Consider the following 20420-nt stretch of genomic DNA (forward strand, 5'->3'; position numbering starts at 1 on the left):
AGGTATCGTCAATGACTATGTCCAACAGTTCCTCATCTAATGATCGAGGTTCATTTTATCAACCTACCCTCTGCCTATAAGTAAGGATTATGCATTATTGAAATACATTCATCATCATTACTTTATATATCATTTGTAAAGAAGGAACATGAATTTGTGATAAAATAATGGAGCACCTACATGGATTGAAAAAGAATTTGTGATCAATAAGATAAGTCTCGTAATGTTTCTATGGTGATCTTTCCTCCCAAATCCACGTGTTCATTATTTATGGTTATTTAATTGATTATATTTATGCTTACATTTGTTTATGAATTATAAGGGTATATTAATGATTTATGTTTGTGAATGGATATGAGTTGTTAAATCACTTATATTAGGCTTGGAATATGCCATATTTAGCTTATAACATGTCAAGTTTAGGAATTTTTGAGGATCGCTATAATTTAAGGTCAACATTTGGGGGAAATTCCACTTGAACTCGTAAACCCTATGGAAACTAAGTGAATCATATCAACTATGTGTGTATTTGGAGAACTACAAACAATTTTTAGAGGGTGAATTTGTTCAAGGAATTTGATTATTGCAAGTAATCATATGAGAAGAAGTAAGTCACATTTGAAAGACTTTTAATGAAACCTTGAATAACTATTCTATGCGATCAATACAGTGAACCCTAGAATTAGATATAGTAGGATAATACTATAAATATTTATACAAGGTTTCATAGCATTAAATTTTTTATTGGACATGTTTAATCAAGTGTTATTTTTTAAAGCTTTATTAAAACAAAATTTAGAGAGTTTTTTCCTTACTAGGATGGTCTAGGTGCTAGTCTATGTTATTAGGAACTTCTACATATTATCAACATAATTAGAATAGCACAAAGCATGAAAATAGGCAATGTTTAGATACCTCCTTTAATGAGTGTCAAATATAATATATGCCATTAATATCAACCCTATTATGTTTGAAGAAGTGAAACATCGCTCACCCCCCACCCCTAAAACACTAATCACCAAGCAATGTAATATGATATCATCTCTCCCACCAAACAATTAACACAATAATTTCTCAAATGCATTAGCTTATAAAGCCCATAATTCATGGATAATAGGAAATATTAGTGTTAATATTGGAAGTTTAAAGAAAGACCAAATCTAATATGACAACCCAGTAGGTAATTGTCATTACTGACATTAACATTTGAAACATCTAGAACCTACACAAAAAAGGATAGGTTTCAAACATTGTTGATCTTAAAGGACACTTAGACATAAGATTTAGTTGGTAAAAAAAGTGTTATATATATAATTAGGTAGATACCTTTTGTAATCTACAAGAAATAATGTACAAAAAAAATCACTATTTGTAAAGTGAAAATTCAACATAAGATCATATGAAATTCAATCATGAACCTACATAAAGTGACGTAAACATAATTACGAAGAAAAAATGATTAGGAAAAAAAATACAAGCACTCTAAAAGCTTAATAACACAAACTAATGACATTAAAAAGATCTTTGAACTATGAAGGGTGAGAAGTTTTCTCAACCTCTAGACTATGAAGTACATTATAAACTAGTTGCTCCCATTATGTAAGAGGCATAATATTATTAGTAGCACCATGATCTATGACAATGATGGCGATGATGATGTTGATGATGATGATGATGACGAAGAAGAAGATAATGACGATGATTATGATAGTGACGATGATAATGACAACGATGTTGACAACGACGACGACGACGATGTTGACGATGATGATGATGATGATGATGATGATGGTGATGATGATGACGACGACGATGATGATGGTGGTGATGATGATGATGACGACGATGACAAAGATGACAATGATGATGATGATGTTAATTATGATGTTGATGAAGTTGACAAAGATGATGGCAATGATGATGATGATGAAAAAGATGACGATGATGGCATTAATGATGATGATAATGACAATGACAATGATGATTATGACAATGACATGGATGATGATTAAAATGATGATGTTGATGAAGATAAATATGTGATTATATGGTGATGATGATGACAATGATAATGATGATTTTCATAGTGATGTTGATGAAAAATATGATAATGACAATGATTATGATGATGATGATGAAGAAGATGATGACGATGACAATGATGATGATGTTAACATAGGTTCGTCATGTTGTTTTGATTTGAACTTACTTTTCTCATTTATGAACTCTATGAATGTCTTTGGCCCCATTCACAGGTCACTCTATGTGGGGTCAAAGCATAATTTCCACTAATTAGTAAATGGAAAACCTTGGAAATTATTATACAAACCAAAGTTAAAATTGGAGATGACGGTATAAACCTAAATGAGTTTCTCTTCATTTCAATAATATATTCTCTATTGAACACGGCCAATCACATGAAGGTGGAAGCTCATATTCCCCTCCCCCTCCCCCATGTCACTCTCAATTCCCCAATATCCAATCTATATACTATAATATATTTGAAATAAACATAGTAATAATTAAACATAAAAACTAGGAAAATAAAAATTTAAGGTGAACGAAAGAGAACAAACCTACTGAAGACATATAAATACATACCTTGAACATTTCAAATTTTAATATCATTAATATTCTTCCTCATCTAACTCATCATATATAACATCCAGTTCAAAATTCATTTTCAAAGGGTTCACCATATCAACATCATCATCATCTTCTATATCAGCATCCAGAACATACTCTTCTACATTTGGTTTGACTTCTTCAAGTTCTTTGTTCGACACAATGTCAATATCATCTAGTTCATCCAAATTAACATTATCTCAATTGGCATATCCTTGAACTTCTTCAACTTCTTCGTCTAACACATGAACCCCTTGCTCCTCTACATCATATTCTTCTTCAATTTCATATTATTTTGCTACATTCTACTTTATTGAACTTCCTCTTGGATCATATCTAACAACATATGACCAACCCTTTTTACCTGAAACCTCTATGTAAAATACCTATTCGCATTGGCTTGGAAGAACATAGGGCTCTGATCCTGGCTCAACATTCCTTGTATCAACCATGGTAAATCCATTAGCATGCTCAATAGCAGTTCTATCAAGGTCATGTTCATGGATTTGTAGCCTGAACCATTTGACATCGAACACAATTAATTTGAAGGATTTAAATTCACACTCAAGTATATCATGTAGATACCCATAGTATCAATTTTCAGAGACTTTTGGATCCTTGTCACCTCTAGAGGCAAAATTGATAACTTGAAATACTACAATTATCCCACTATCATAAGTTTTCATCTTTTCATCCAACCTTTTGATGCGGAATTTGCAGCCATCGCAACACGTTTTGTTGTAGTGTTTCAACTGCAATATGTCAAACAAATAAAAAATGAATTGTCAATTGAGAAGAATATTTATACTTAGAAAATTTGCAAAATAAGAAAAAAACATGCCATATTCATCAATATAATTGTAAAACAACTAAGTAGTATGGGTAAATATGCTTTCTTGATAATATTTTAAACCATATTCTAAATCAATTTCCCTTTCTGTAAGATTGGTATCTCAACTATGTTCAACTTCTTTGACCAATGTAGCCACACCATACCATGATAATCTACCATTGTTAGCTTATTTTCACCGCTCAATCCATACCTTCATCTAATCAAAATTGTTCGCAATGTATAAATGTATTGCGTCCCACTCTCGATCGGATGTATTAAAATAAAAAAATTCACATATATATAATTAATTACCTTAATATACCTCCATAATAATGGATTATGTAGGAAGACTAAAAATTAAATAAGTACGATATGTATAAAAACAAAAAAAATCAAATGTACTTTAAATATCCACTATCTACTTACATCTCACTTTCCTCATTCTACCTTTCCCCAATAGGTGGTCCCCTTAAAATTTGTTCATGTATTTATAATCCCAAATGCAATCCAATACAATAATACTTTTTCCTTTTGCAGGACTATATTGAAGAATATAAACCATGGTTTGATATATCATATATCCCTATACCATAGAAACCTCAAGACACACTCTTTGTCTAACCAAAGCCTTTAGCGATTTCAAGTGCCTCTCAACCATCCACATTGATCTTGTGTGTACACGAGTGCCTGCAAGTGGGAATTACTTCTAGTACCTAAAACAAACACATAAAATCCATTTTATCTCCCTTAGATGTGTCTTTTCTTCACTAACATACTTGAACCTTGGGTGATTGTTGCATGATGGTTAGCATAGCTATGTCTGACATCTATACTAGTTGGTCATCAGCCTTGACCACCCTAAATTGGTTTTTCAAGAAGGCTCCTTTCACTAGTAGTGGTTTATCTCCTGGATCCCTACTCCTAGAACCTATGTTTTGTTGGTCAAAATTGTCATTGATGTCAATATGAGCATTAATGAAGATAATTATGCATGGATGATTGTTGAAGCCCTAGACATGTTGACGATGATCTAAATGAAGAACACATTTGGAGCCCTAAAGAAAAAGCCCTAGCATATGATGAATCCCTAAAGGCTGCCATGAATAAAATAATGATGATAATTCACAAATATAATTTTCTTGATGGAAAAAGGGCCTCATTTAAGGATGAAATTGGCACTATATTTTAGATGACATTTTCCCCTTTCCAACGAGCCCTTACTTGCCTTCAAACTCCTCTTATATTGGGAGAGAATTATTTTACAAGTTGGAAAATGATAATTTCTGAATCTAGTCGACATGAGCCTACTTGTGCAAGTCGGCCTCACCTTAAAGGGATGTGTCTATTTGTTGAAGGTCAAAAATAGTATAAATAAAAGTTCGAACTCCTCATTCCCATCATCTAATTCAGTGAAGATCATCACAGGAAGACATAAAGGTGAGAAGTGTTCACATATCATGAACCAAGGAGGTTGAGGAATAAAATTTATTATTTGGGAATATCTGTGATTGGGTTATCATTCTAGACCTCAAGAAGCAGACCTCAGAGCTACCAATTCAAGCTTAGGGACAGAGCTATTGGGATATTCTTTAAACTCAAACTACCTTACCTCAGACATAACCACACACATCTAAGACTAGTCTTTGTACCCATAACAGTGGAAGAAGTGCAGACCATAGACCTTTTAGGAGCTCAGACCTTCAAAATACAGTCAAGAGCTCATTTGTGAAGCCCAAAATTAACATCTAAAGGATTATCCTCCTGTTGAAGCTTGAAGATAAAACAATTTGTGGAGGACCAGATTCATATCTCTATGATAACTTTAGGGCTCATTCAGTCATCTTTTTGGAGGATCAGATTAATAACAAACACCTATGACAGGTTGTCTCCTACAAAAAAGTTCGGAGTTGTAGTCTCTTGCGGGGGGCTCGGAATAAAGAATAATCACCTGTGCGGACTTTGGATCTGTGGAACAATACTTGCAAATCCTCAGACCTATAACTTATCTCTTGGACCAAAATTTGGATTATTCACCTGTGGGAGGCAGGATTTGTGGAACTATAGTCTCAGTCCTGTAGCAGCTAGTAACTTGGACCTGTGGGAAATAATATTGTAGGGATCAGTCTACACATCAGCAGTCACTTTTGGGTCACACAACATTCAGAATTGTGGAAAATTGGCACATACCTAAGCTCAAAACTGTGACTTGATCAGTGGAGTGAAGAATTGAAGGATCAAAATAGTGAACATTGAAGAGGCTCATAATTGTTGGCATCTCTACATCAGGACTTCAGACCTTGAAGATCAGTTGGAAAGTGAAGTATTTGGAGTTTGAACAGTGAATAAAACTCTCATTCAAATCTTGGAGAGTGGACAAATTGGAAGTTTGGAATAGCCTAGTGGAGTAGTTGAAGTAAGCCATTTATACATTTTGTTTATTAAAAGATTGAAGGGTTAGAGCCCTAGAGGTTGGAGCCTCTTAAAAATAAGATTGGAGCCTTGAGGAAGATAGGGTTGGAGCCCTAGAGGTTGGAGCCTTGTGAAGCCCAAGTTGGAGCTTGGCAACAGGTTGGATCTTGGTGAATTAAGGGTTGGAGATCTCAACATTATTATACTCAAACTATTGTAAAAAGAGGATTGGTGTCCTCATTTGTTCTTAATAAAATTCTTATTATTTACTTTCTAGTTGTAATTGTCAAAAATATTAACTAGAATTAACTATAACAATTGAATGAAATATTGATTCACCCCCCCTCCCCCTTAGTATTTCAATAATTGGTATCAGATCCAGCTTCTTCATAATCAACCTAATAGCTAGAAGAAGGATTCTTAGTCACAATAACCAGTAAGGATTCAAGAAAAGTCCCTCAATTTGATGGAACAAATTTTTTCCTTTGGAAACATAGGATGACATTTTATTTAATGTCTCTTGGACCAAAGTATGGAAATTAGTTCTAGATGGGTATAAAATTCCATCTTTTCCACCAACAGATCACGATGGAAGAAAAATTTATATAGCAAATGCCAAATCACTAAATTCCATAACAAGTGGAATTTTTTATTCAGAATTTAAAAAATTTATGAACTATGAATCTGCCAAGGAAATGTGGGACAAGCTTATTGCTATCTATGATGGAGACTCCAAGGTCAAGAAGGAAAAAATCCAAACTCATAGAAGACAATTTGAGAGTCTTAAAATGGGTGATGAAGAAGACATTGCAACTATTTTCCTCTGCGTGGATGAAGTTGTCAACTCACTCAAGGGTCTAGGTGAAAACATTGAACAAAGCATAGTTGTCCAAAAAGTTTTTAGATCACTTCTAGAACGGTTTGATTCCAAAGTCAGTGCCATAGAATAAATGAAGGACTTGGATACCCGAAAAATGGACAAACTTCATGGGATTCTCATTTCATATGAAATGATAAAAGGAATCCCAAACTCTAAAGACGCTGCATTCAAGGCTTCAAAAACATCAAAGAAAGGGGAAAAATATAATTTTAGCAGCGATGATTCCGATACTGAAACATAACTAGCAGAATTCGTGAATAAACTAGGGAAAGAGTCCAAACTTAGAGGAAAATATCCTCTCATTTGTTTCAAGTGTGTTAGAATAGGACATTATGCTGCAAAATATCCTCATAAACATGATAGCGATGATGAATATGAATACAAAAATAAGATGTTCAAGAAGAAAGGGTCATATAAAAATAATTTCTTCTCCAAACAAGATGACTCCAATGAAGGAGAATTCATTATTACAAAGAAAAAATCAACTAAAAATACCTTTCTACTCAAAAGGGATAATGATGAGTCTGATGAAGAGGATGACTATGCTGGAAGTAGTGAACTTTTATTCATGGAATTCACAAATGATGATGATTCTAAAAGAGAAGAAGAAGGAAATGTAGATGAATTACTATTGAGTACTATTGAAGAAATTGAGAAACTAAGGAAGAAGCAAAAAGGAAGGAAGAATTTTTGAACAACAAACTAAAAGAAAGAGGTGAAATATCTAAGAAACGTGAAGTTGAAATTTTCTCTCTAAAGAAAGGGTTGAATCAAGTTAATAAGAGTTGGAAAAGGTCTCAAACTCTTGATATCATCCTTGATACTCAAAGAAATCAACATGATAAGACTGGAATTGGTTTCAAAGGTGAATCATAAAGTTCAAAGTAGAATTCCAATGAAGAAATCCAAAGAAGTTATGTTGAAATCCTTTGCAATCATCCAAAAGAAGAGAAGTTGTTCTACCTAGAACAAAGAACCACCTACAATAACCCAAGGAATGAAATAAAGCTATCCCTAGGAAAGAATATTACATCAAGTCAAGGCTATCCAAATAGGTATCAAACTATCTTTCTTGGTTATTGTTTCTATTGTAAAAATGTTGGTCATCAAGCTAAGAATTGCAAGGCTTATAAGTATAATAGCTAAAGGAAATATAAGACCAATTATCAAAGTAAGTCGCTTGGCTCAAAAGAACACGGTCAAATCAAGACCTATAATTCATTTGATCCTTTCGCTAAGTATGATCTAGTATGTTCAAAATGCAATGGTTTTGGTCATGATGCACAAAATTGTCCATTTATGTCAAAAATGGAAGAGTTGCAAAAGGAGGAACCCACTATAGATAAATGTGGTCTAGCTTTATGTGCATAAAGTGATGAAAATCAATGGTTTGTGGATAGTGTATGTTCAAGACACATGACAAGTGACCAAACTAAGTTTATCTCATTAAATAAAATGGATGGAAATGTATTCTTTGGAAGTGGATCTGCTAAAATTACCGGAAAATGGACAATTGATCTTGTTAATGGAAAGGGAAAAGCACAAAATGCATCGCTGGTAGAAGGGGTCAAATAAAATCTTCTAAGTGTTAGCCATATTTGTGACCAAGGACATAATGTTATCTTCAGTAATAAAAATTATGAGACAAGAAAATCCTCTTTAGGAGAACTTGTAGGAAAAGAGTACAAACACATGATAACGTATACATTTTGAGTAAAATTCAAGAAGAAAATGCTATATGGGTCAAATAGATGAAAGTTGGCTATGGCACAAGCAATTGGGACATCCAAACTTTGAAAACTTGGTTAAAATCAATAAAACAAGTTCAGTAAGAGACATTCCAAAAATTCTAAATCTGGAACAGGATGTGTGTGGTCCATTTCAACATGGAAAGAAAACTAGAACTTGCTTCAAGACTAAGGAATTCTCAACATCAAAACATTTTTAGATCATACATGCATATTTATGTGGACCAACCAGAACTAACTCTACAAGGAGAAAGGTACTTTTATCTATTGTAGATGACTATACTAGAATGATGTGGATATTTTTTATAAAATTTAAATCCAAAGCTCTTGAATTCTTTAATAATTTCAAAGCTCTTGTGGAAAATGAAAAAGAATAAAAAATCAAGTGCCTTAGAACAGATAGAGGAGGAAAATAAAAAACAAAATTGTGCAAGAAATGGCGAGAACAATGTTAGTAGCAGTTGATCTGTAAGCCAAGTTTTGGAGAGAAGCAATTGGGGCAGCTGTGTATACCTTGAAATAGAGCCCAACTAAGACCAAATAATGATGAGGCTTCATATGAATTATGGAAAGGAGGACATGCTTCAGTAAAATATTTTAGAATTTTTGGAAGTAAATGCTTTATGAAGATCAATGATGACTCACGAGGCAATTTTGATTCTCATGTTGATGAATGAATATTTCTTGGATATTCTACAAGGAGCAAAGCATACAAATGATAAAATAATCAACTATGAAAGATATTTGAAAGCATTGATGTGAAGATTAACAAGGCAATTCCAGAAAAGGAAATTGAAGTTCGTGAAGAAGATTCTATTCTTGAAGAATCTGAAGAAGATACAACAAAGGAAGAAAAGGATCAAGAAAGTCAAAAGGAACCATCTCAAACTCCATCAAAAGTAAAATTTGTTCAAAAACACCATCCAGAAGAACAGATTATTGGGAATGCATATGATGGAATACAAACCCGAAGAAGGATGACAAATACACCAAGAAAAGATGATGTTTCCTTACTATGTGTGGCAGAACCAAAAAACTTTGGCTTGCCAGTAAGGATCCTCATTGGGTAAAAGCTATGGAAGAATAAATGTATAAAATAGAAAAAAATGAAACATGAGAACGTGTACCTCATCCAAAAGAAACAAATATTATTGGAACCAAGTGGGTATTCAAAGACAAAACGAATGAAGATGGACATATCATTAGAAATAAGGCAAGGCTTGTTTGCAAATGATACTCACAAATTGAAGGAATTGACTTTGAAGAAACGTTTTCCCCGGCAGCTCGATTGGAAGCTATAACAATGTTCTTGGCATTTGCTTGTTCAAAAGGCATGGAAAAGTTTAGGGGTGAATGTTCGCCCTTTGGCGAAATCAAGGGGTTTTAAATTTTTAGTGGGCGAATATTTTGTATCATAGTACATTGTCACAAATCACCTCAAATAGCCCACCTTATTTTAAGGGAGAGGGTAAAAAAGGTAAATTTAGCCCTTGAAATTAGGAGTTACAACCTTCCATTCGCCCTAATTTTCAAGAATAGGTTTTATTTAAGTGAATCCCATGGGCCAAATACCATATTTATAAAAGAGGTATGGTAAATTAATAAAAATATAAACAAATGAGAGGTATGGTAAATAAATAAAACATTTTTTATATTTACTCCATAAGTCACCTTATACACATGCAAGGGTGTAAACAAATAAAAATATAAGTAAAGTGGAGGTATGGCAAAAAATAAAATGTCTTTTTATACTTATTCAAAAGGTATGGTAAATAAATAAAACGTCTTTTTATACTTACTCAAAAGGTATGGTAAATAAATAAAAATATAAATAAACTAGACGTATGGTAAATAAATAAAACCTCTTTTTATATTTAGTCCATAACCCTCGTTCTATTTATGAAGGCTCAAAAAAGGGGTTTTATTTAAGTGAATCTTATGGGCCAAATACCATATTTGTAAAAGAGGTATGGTAAATTAATAAAAATATAAATAAACGGGAGGTATGGTAAACAAATAAAACATTTTTTCATGTTTACTCCATAAGTCACCTTATATTTACGAAAACCTATGGGCAAAATACTATGGCACAAATACCATGGGCTAGATTATTATTAATACTATGCAAAAAACATTATCAACCCTAATACTAGTATTAATAAAAATAAAAATGGCACATGGTATTGACCCATGGTATTCACTTGGAATGTAGCCTATTTAAATCGGGGAATTAAACCAGCATAGATCCATCTTTACTCATCTACTAACCCCCGAGAAGTATCAAATATCGTGATATGCAAACTAGCATAAAGTGAAAAAATATTTGATCCCTCTCGGGGCTTGGTGGATCAAGTGTAAAAATGGATGTTGTAATTTAATGTATGTTAAACATTTTAGCTTGGTTAAAATAAAAAATAAAATAAAAATCAACTATTAATTTTATTAATTTCTATAAATTACTAACAATAATTTTTAAGCTCCAGGTTTATGATAACCCATGGTATTGACCCATGTAATACCATGGTATTCATGTGAGCATAGACTATTTAAAGGGGAAATTCTATCATCTTAGATCCATCTTAATTGTCTACCAAGTGCTCAGAGGGATAAATAGATTTCATCCCTCTAAGAGTGGTAGATGTGGAGTTAAGATGGATATAGGTTGGTTTTTATGATAATGAAGATATTAAATAGACTTAGGAAATTATATTGTAAAAACATCTTAAGGTGAATGGTTAAATCATAGACATTAGACAAGTATATTTGTATACTTCTGTTTTAACCTGAAACAAATCCAGGGCTAAAAGGAATGGATTGATTGCACTAGTCATCCTTCTATAACTTTTCAACATAGGCTGGAGTAAACAGATTGTAATTTGGGTAATTTTTCTAACTGCAAACAGGAACATACTTTTATATTGGCAGGGTGGTTACGAGGCCCCTAGAAGTGATGAATTTGAATTTTTCTTGGTTTTATATATGGTATTAGGTTTTTTCTCATGCTTTCTATGAATGACATGGGTGAATTTTAGCCTACACCCACTAGGTTATCGATATGTGATTTCGGTAATTTTGATTTCAAAAGATATTTTAAAGAAATGCAATGATTTCATTTGTGTATTCAATTAACACAATATTCTAATGGAATTCTGCATTTGTGGTTTACCTATACAGATTCGATGGAGAAGTATTAGTGGTGTGACATTAATTGTCCTCAAGCAGAGGCTTTAGTTTTACTCTTTTCTGGAAGCAAATACTTTCTTCCAACATTTTTGAGTTCCATGAAAAATTTGAAAGTCCTAATAGTATTCAATTATGGGTTAAAGAGATCCACACTGAATGAACTATCAGCCTTATCTTCACTTAGTTTAAGACTATTCACTTGGAGAGGCTGCATGTGCCCCCACTTCAAGAGCATAGTAAAGTCATGTAGAACTTAGAGAAGCTATCTTTAAGCTTTTAGTGAAGACTGGAAAAATGTCTGGGTTCAATAACACCCAGTTGAGCATTAAGCTTCCAATAATGCTAGATTTTAACCTAGAGCACCTTTGTGATTTGGAGTAGATGCCCCCTCGTATTTATGACACATCTTCAGTTGTGAATTGGACTATTACTAACTGTCATTTCCTTCGAAAGTTACCTAATGACTTGGGGAACCTCAACTCTTTGAGAATGTTAAGGAAGGAAAGAAATTACATTATGCTAAGTTCTCTTATGCTTTTCAAGTTTTTCTTGGATATCTACAATGTTTCAGGTAGGAAAGTACATTCTGTTAATGAAAATTTGTCTTGATAGAAAGGCCCAATTTCAAATTCTAATGCTTTCAGAAAACATTGTATAACTGTAATGTTTCTAAAAGGAAAGCATATTTTTTCAATTTAAGTATCATGATCCCATATTCCAACTTATTTTTCAGTAACCCATTAGGCTATGTAGCTTTGAATAAATCCATGTCTTTTGATAAGATCCTCTTCCAAATTAGAACGCAGTTTCCTTATGGCAATAACCACATACAATGTCTTGATTTTGTTATTGAGAAAATAGAGGTTGTGAAACAAGCCTGTGCCATACAAGGACTTGATTCATTGATTATGAATCAATTATGGGTCTTGATGTAATAATGTCTTGATTTTGTTGCTTGAAACTAGAGGTTATTCTTTACTATTTCACAGAATTTCTTACAATATTTCCATAAGTATTGATTTGTAATCTCAGTCACTGAGGGACGACAGTAATGACAAAGGTAATATTCCATGGTTTGAAGTTCCCCTCTTACTAAATATTTAAATATATCACCACAATTTAACTATTAGTTAAAGGAATTGTATTTGATTTGTCAACAATTCATTGCTTGATTTATAGATTTTGATTTTTTCCCTTTTTAATTTTTTTCTCAGATTTGGTATGAGATATCTTCCAAGATTTGGGTTCCCTAGTTTCTCCACCATAGCTACGAGGTTCAAATGCTATCATTAAATATTCTCGGAACGTTACAACTAGTAAGTGTGCTTTGAAACATTGTTGTTGCTTTTCCATGGCGTTAATTCAAATAAGCACTGCAACTAGTGCCATTATTTAGATTAAGTGTCGAAATATAGATGGTATTGTAATGATGGAGTGATTTTTTTCTAGCTACTAAGGCCATATGCATTTTTATCTCTTATGTTATCCTGAGATATTCAAATTTAGAATAAGAATTGAGGTCTCGTTTCCACTGTAGATTGCAGTCAGTTTCTTGAACATAATATATAGTAGATTATCTTTTACTAATCAACTGTGGATGTGATCCCTCGCAGGAAAGGAAATTCAAAGTGACTTTGATTTCAAATTGATTTGTCAAAACATCCACACAGGAAAGGAGATTTAAAGTGACACTGATTTCACACTGATTTGTCAAAATGGAGGCAAGAGAAAAGGAAACTTTGTATTCAACAATGCTCTTAATTTCATATGTACATGCACAGACATATTAGTAGAAAATATTGAAGGGTTGTCTAAGTAATATTTTCCATTCCGCTACATTATTTACAGCTTGTAAATAAATAACTCGAAACAATTCATTACACTACTTGTTATTCTTTATTAATCAGTGGTTAAGATTTTGATATTGACTGGCTAAGATTTTTCTTCCTTCTGTGAAATTGTGTGTTCTATAACGCTTCTTTTCCATTCACTATGTATAGCATATAAAGTGTGTCTAATGGAGTAGGAATATTGGAAAGTCTTGTGATCCTTGAACTATGTTACAAGGCAGAAACCCAACGGGGCAGGGTAGGTGCATCCCCACAAAGGGGTCACAAATACCAAAGTTGGTATTGGCTAGTGCCTTGAGCTAGAAAATTTCCTTTACCCTTGTATTAAGAGTGAATCTGGAGAGGATTCTAATATTATCTTCATAAGATTTATATCAGTTAAGATTGATGAATAAAATTCATGAGACATGAGCTAGGATGTCGTTGCAAGGTGGTTGTTGATTATTGGAAGCTATGATGGCCATTATGTCAGGCTAGGTGGTCGCACTCCCTTGATCATGAGCATGATGGTGATCAAGATGGAAGACTTCATAGTCTAGATTGATTGTTTAGTAGTGATAGTTAGTGGGATCATTCACAAAAGCTTCTATTTCACTAATCCTTTTTATAGAGTTGTCAGATTCAATTTCCAAAGGTTTTAATTACACTATAGAGTTGAGTTCTGAGAGAGTTGTGATTCACAGTGTTAAGTATAGTAGCTATGACACTTGAATGAAGACAAGCAAGGTTAATTTTAGGGGCGAATAATCGCCCAAAGGCGAAATTTAAAGCTTTTTATATTTTAATGGGGCGAATTTTTAATTAAAATAATAAAAACTTTTTTATATAATTAGCCCTCATTTTATTTAAAAATTAATTTATTTTTTTATTTTAGCCCAGGGCGGATAAACTAACCGAATCGTATTTTCTTAAAATCGCCCCATTTTGATATTTGCTCCCGGTTTGGGAGAGCAAAATCGCCATTTCTGATTTACAATTTGGGTTTTCTGGTTTGGGAGTGGTTTGTGAGGGTCGATTTGGTCCTCGGAGTGGTTTGTGAGGGTCGATTTGGTCATGGGAGGTTAGATTTGTTTTGAAATGGAGGGCAGAGCTTAATTTGTTTTCAAATGGAGGGCGGCTCCCTGTTTTCAGGGATTCAGCCCGCTGTTTTCATGAATTCCGGATTCATGGTGTATATGGCTCCCTGGGTCCCTGTATAAAAATGGTTTTGAAATAGGTTTTTTCATCATAGTTCACAAATCTAAATGTTCTAGTTAGCAGCAGCAGTTTCGGTGCGATATTCTTGCATTTTCAATCCGCTTATTCTTCTCTTGTTTTGGTATCCATTGTTTCTTGGATTTGAACGGCTCATGCCACTGCAGCAGAAACAACAACAGTTGGTACTTGACAGAATTGTTGGCTGAGCGCGAGAAATTAGGCCCCTTTATGCAGGTCCTGCCCATCTGTAGCCGGCTTTTGAATCAGGGTAAGTTGGCTTCATATGTCTTGTTTTTCTTCAAGTTTGAAGTACAGGAGAAGATAGTTGCTGAGTATGATACAGATTATCAGTTGTTCTGGAAGGCCAAATTAGGTGGATTCATGCCTCTTGCAGTTGGAACAGGGGTGATAATCACTTTGCCAGTGAACGCTGAATGCTTCCGTTGGTTTGGAAGCAAATATAACCGTGGCTCCAAATTGTTCTCACAAATGCTTCCGTTGGTTTGGAAGCAAATATAACCGTGGCTCCAAATTGTTCTCACAAACCCAGAAATGCAGACTGCTAGAAAATATTAGATTTGTGTTGTCTAAAATGTGGAGCAGTAGTTATTTTTATTGGCAAAAGATAGGGTTGTAGGGCCCTTAAAGTATATGGGAAACATACAACATCTGGACTTATGGAAACATGGAGCCTGGATCTTCCAATAGGTGGATCTGGGAAAAAATAGAAGAATTCTTGATTTCCCTTCCCAAGCAAAAAGTGCGAATGGCTGTTAATAGCCCCTTGCTGTTCCAAACATCATTTTATTTGCTTTATTGAATGGTCTGATTTATATTCCAACCTTTCTTTTTCACTACATGCTCCTTTTTCCAACCAAGATCATGTTACTCCACAGCGTTTAGTCGATGCAAATCATATATATATGGCATTTATTTCATGTATATTGGCAGTTGAACTTTTGCCAATATTTCTACGACAGCTATTATTGCTGATCAGATCTTGATTGTCTGCTGGTCACATTTTTGATTTTGGGATTGTCTAGTATAACTAACATTAGAAGGTTCTTTTCAAGAGTAAATGTTCAACTCATTATCTGATGTAGAGGTCTTTTATAAAGGAGATGACTGTTGAATGAGTTGAATTTTCCTTTTCCTTGTAACTTTGTTTGTGGCTTTCCTTGAAGAATGTATGGACTTGTTTATGTTGATTAAGTAGCATCTTTCATCAAAAGGTCGTGTTGTGCACAGGCTTCAAAATTTTGCTTGCATGTAATGTTGTTTTGATTCATTCAGTTTGGATGTGTGATTGTATGTTTGAATCTTTGTCAACTTTATGGTCTTTAAGACTTATGCATTGCTACATTTTTAATGTTGTAAAGTAAGAAACTGAGGCAGGAGCTGCTGAGGAATGTGGCAGTATCTTGTAGTTTCTCAAGCTGATATTCTCATGTTCGTGTAAAAGGTATATTAACTCTGCTGATATTCATGCATGGGGTAAGTAGCCATGATCTGCTTACTCTTTTTATGATTGTCTGTGTCCTCCCTTTTGTTGTGTTGTTGAGCTGGAAAGTTATCAGTACTTACCCTAAATATTACAGAATTTGGATGTTTGCAGTCTGCCAGTATCCCAAGATGAATATTGTGATGGAGAAGGCAACTTCCTGCTTCTGATTCCCATGTATTGTTCGTGTTGGAAAGATCTAGGCAATGATTGTTGTATTGTTCATATTTTTCATTCAGCTTGATCTCGAATGTACAATTGTCTCAAATGTCTTTTATGGTGAGAGGGAGCGTTATAGTCATGTTGCCAAGTATGGGTTGGTTCATAGGGTTGAGTGGGGGAATTGGGTGTTTTCTTGCTTGAGTCATGGGTCAGTTAGCACTATTTATATCAAATGTGGCCTGAATGCTGTTTGAAACTGGAGATACTGATGACCTCAATGATGTGAAAAATTGGAGATACCGTATGGCCTCAATGGTGTTTGTAATCAAAATCTGGATTGAACACAGTGTCTGTATAGACTGTAGTTCAAGTTTTGTATAGACCTTTTGAAAAGTTTTCGAGGCAAGAAATCTGTTGTATTAATATTGTCTGATTTGTAATAGAGAAACTGCTATGAGGTGCTTTGGACTACTTGGGAATGAATTTTTGTCTCAGATGTCGAAAGTCTGTACTGTGGTAGACAATAAGATGATTTCTTTTCTCAGGGATTGCAATTGCTTTCCGGAAGATGGGGTATACCTGTTCATGGTACTTCTTTCGACATCAAGTTGATAAACCTTCCCTTAGACTTGAGTTTTGTTTGGTTCTTGTTCGTTGGGTGATGATAAAAAATGTAATATTCATTTGTATTTGTTGATTTTATACTCATGGAACTTGTTTCTTATTGTACTCAATTCTTTTGATGCAAGAAAGAACAACAAACTAGTTTGAGCTTGAGGTACTTGAAGCGACAGCAGCTCATGAGTTATCAGTTCTGTTTTAGTGTTCTGATTTAATTCTCTTCTATAGTATGTGTTCTAGTTCTCAAGTGTAATATGAGTAAATTTAGAATGTACTGCTGTTTGACAATACTTGTAAGCACTTTGAAGTAGTGGAATTTCATCAACACTACAGTGTTAGAGAAATCTGAGAGATTGCCTTTGGTCGTTTTTCCATAATGTATCTGATTTCACGACTGTTGTACCTACATGGTACTTGTAATGCACAGCAAACCAGGAAATACTTTATTGTATTGCCGCACTATTAGAAAATATAATTGTTGAAGTTACAGGCAGTATTGCTGCTTGAAAGCTGGGATTGATCCTGTCAGGTTTTGGGCCTATAAACTGTTCTGCACCTTCGTTAGTGCTTTACACCACCAGTTTTCAAGTTGTCTGCAATGTTTGCTGACAAGTGTGCAAATTGCTCCCAGAAATGGCTATTCAATGTCACTGTCTTCCTCAGAAATTCTTATCTGCAAATGCAGATATGATGTGCCATTGTTATGCATTTCTGGAGCTTTCATTCGAGCAACAATGATTGCAGTGCTTTATTATTTTGATCACAGCATTGCATCCCAACTTTCCCAACAAAATGAGTTCAACTTAATAAAACCTTCTTCATACCATTATGACTTCTCTTAGGATTTTTGGTATGCAAATTACCTCAGTAAATATATATTATTTAGAACTATGTTGTAATTTTTGTCAGGGTTCATGTTTAGGTTCGACTGTCACTGGCCACCCTATTCTGGAAGAGCTTTTGCTCTCCTGAAGACATCTTGATCTAACTCTTCATTCTTTGTTTTCACCTCCATAAAAAATCTCTAGTGGATTCATAAATTTTCCTTTTATTGTGACAGACTATTTTATGTGGTATTGTTGGCATACCTCCTTCAAATGGTGTTATTCCTGAATCTCCAATGCACATGAAAATCTTAGCTGCCCTCAAACATCAGGTACCGATATATTGGAATTATCAATTGCAGCTTCTCAGGGAAAAGACACAATTCAGACATTTTATAGACGAGTAACTTACAAGTACTTTTGTTACAGTTGGTGCTTAGCAAGTTAGTGACAACAATCCGAAAAAGTATGCAGAAAAATTCAACCTTAGGGCAATTATACGGAAACATGCAAGAAGCCTATGAGCAAATGCAGACCCCAATGGTTTATCAGCCTCCACCTGCCTTGGTAATGGTCTTATTTTTGAGTTTGGGTGTTTCATTTTATCTAATTTTCCTCTCCCTTTATTTATTTGTCTTGTCATGTCCCAACCATTTATGCAAGCACTTAAGGAATTGAAAGAGACCACAATTCAGTTGGCCACAAGTACTGGGAATATGGATGCCCCAGTTGATGAATCAATTTTTAATGTTGACAAGGACGTGGATGACCTGCTTCCTGTTGAGGTGAAAGAACAGCAATTGAGTAATTTGTTGCAATCTCTGATGGTGGTTGGCTGCCTTGCAGTAATGCCCATCATTAGAAAGATCCCAACTTCTGTGCTTTGGGGTTACTTTGCCTTCATGGCCATAGAGAGTTTGCCAGGAAATCAATTTTGGGAAAGGCTATTGTTTCTTTTCACTGCTCCAAGCCGTAGATACAAGTATGAACTTTATTCAAACTATAATGTGATTGAATTTAATGCTTGTAATATAGTTTTCAAAGCTGATCAATGTTGAACTGATGGTTACAGAGAACTTTAGGAGTATCATGCTACATTTCTTGAAACGGTGCCTTTCAAGACAATTGCCACTTTCACCATTTTCCAGACATGTTATTTGCTGGCATGTTTTGGTATCACATGGGTGCCTATAGATGGTGTTCTCTTCCCACTACTAATCATGTTGTAACTTGTTAGTCCCAGCGAGGCAGTATATCCTTCCCAAGTTTTTCAAAGGAGCACATCTTCAAGAATTGGATGCAGCAGAGTATGAAGAAGCCCCTGGAATGCCATGCAATATAACAGTGAGTGCAAGACACATATCAAACAAATTTTAAAAATATTACTCAATTCTATTTCATAAGCCCTGCAGCATGAACAATAATAAATTGAACTGTAACATATATTGATTGCAGGAAGCTGGAATTCAGGGGTTCGGACTAGGAAGCATGGGAACAGGTGCAAATGATGGCGAAGTTTTGGATGAGATGATTACATGAAGTCGCGGTGAGGTCAAACACACATATAGTCCACGGATAACTAGCTCGAGTGATTGCACACCAATTCATGGATCCGAGTCTGCATTAAGTCCCCAAGTTGCAGAAGCTAAACAAATATATAGCCCCCGTATAAGTGAGATCAGACAGACACATAGCCCTCACAGAGGGGAAAAGCATTCGGGCATTCCCCTGGTTAGTCAAGGAAAAAATATGAGTCCAAGTGCATTTGGTTTGAGGCCACATAAACCAACTTCCAATTAGGTGTTTGGAGTCTAAATCCTCGGCTAGTAATCTTTCCCTTGAGTGAGCATATCTTATGTTTAATAGTACATATTTTGTTGGCTTATCATTATTTAATCATTGTGCCATAAATCACTCGGTTGTATTTGGTGTGTCTTCACAAAGAACCTCTGTCCATCTCAGAGGACAGGGTAGACCATATAGTGCGTGTAAAAAAATGTAATGGAAGTCAAGCTTGAAGTATTTCTGTTTTCTTGAAGCATGAAATCTATTATGTCAGTCTTGTGGTTTTGTAGACCCTGGGCATGCCAAATAAGCATGGTGGTATTAAAGGGTCCTGTGAGTGGTTTGAGCTTCATAGAAAGTCATCCTTCTTCTACCAGTTGGATCATAACCACAAAGTTTGCAGCCTTTAATGTTTCATTGAAATAAAAAATGTGGAAATTAAACTTGACAAATGAAAAGGAAATGGTAAGGCTTACAATATTAGAACTTCTGTAAATGTTTAGCCATTACCTTTAAAAACTAACCAAGGGAAATGTCAAATGATCAAGGATATGTTGAGATGGAAATATCTATTTTTCATGACAGTAAAACATTTAGATAATGGAAATAAAGAATATGTGCATTCAAGTTAAATCAGATTTATCTTGAATGGTTGGGAAGATTTGTTATTATCTTTAATAGTTTAAGTCTTGTAAACCAAATTCAGAAGGAATAATTTAAGTCTTGTAAGGCAACAAACTTGAAGAAAAACAAAGAATATGAAGCCATATACAAGGAATATGAAGCCTGCGTGTTATGTTAAT

General features: G+C 34.3%; 1 pseudogene; it reads left to right on the top strand.

Moving 5' to 3' along the window:
* Positions 1-1628: 1628 nt before the first annotated feature.
* LOC149224283 (boron transporter 1-like) lies at positions 1629-19903 on the top strand (annotated as a pseudogene).
* Positions 19904-20420: the final 517 nt, after the last annotated feature.

This window comes from Pinus tabuliformis, chromosome Q, assembly GCF_031772625.1.
Source record: "Pinus tabuliformis cultivar Carrire ecotype Pingquan chromosome Q, CPIR1, whole genome shotgun sequence".
In the NCBI taxonomy this organism is placed as follows: Eukaryota; Viridiplantae; Streptophyta; class Pinopsida; order Pinales; family Pinaceae; genus Pinus; species Pinus tabuliformis.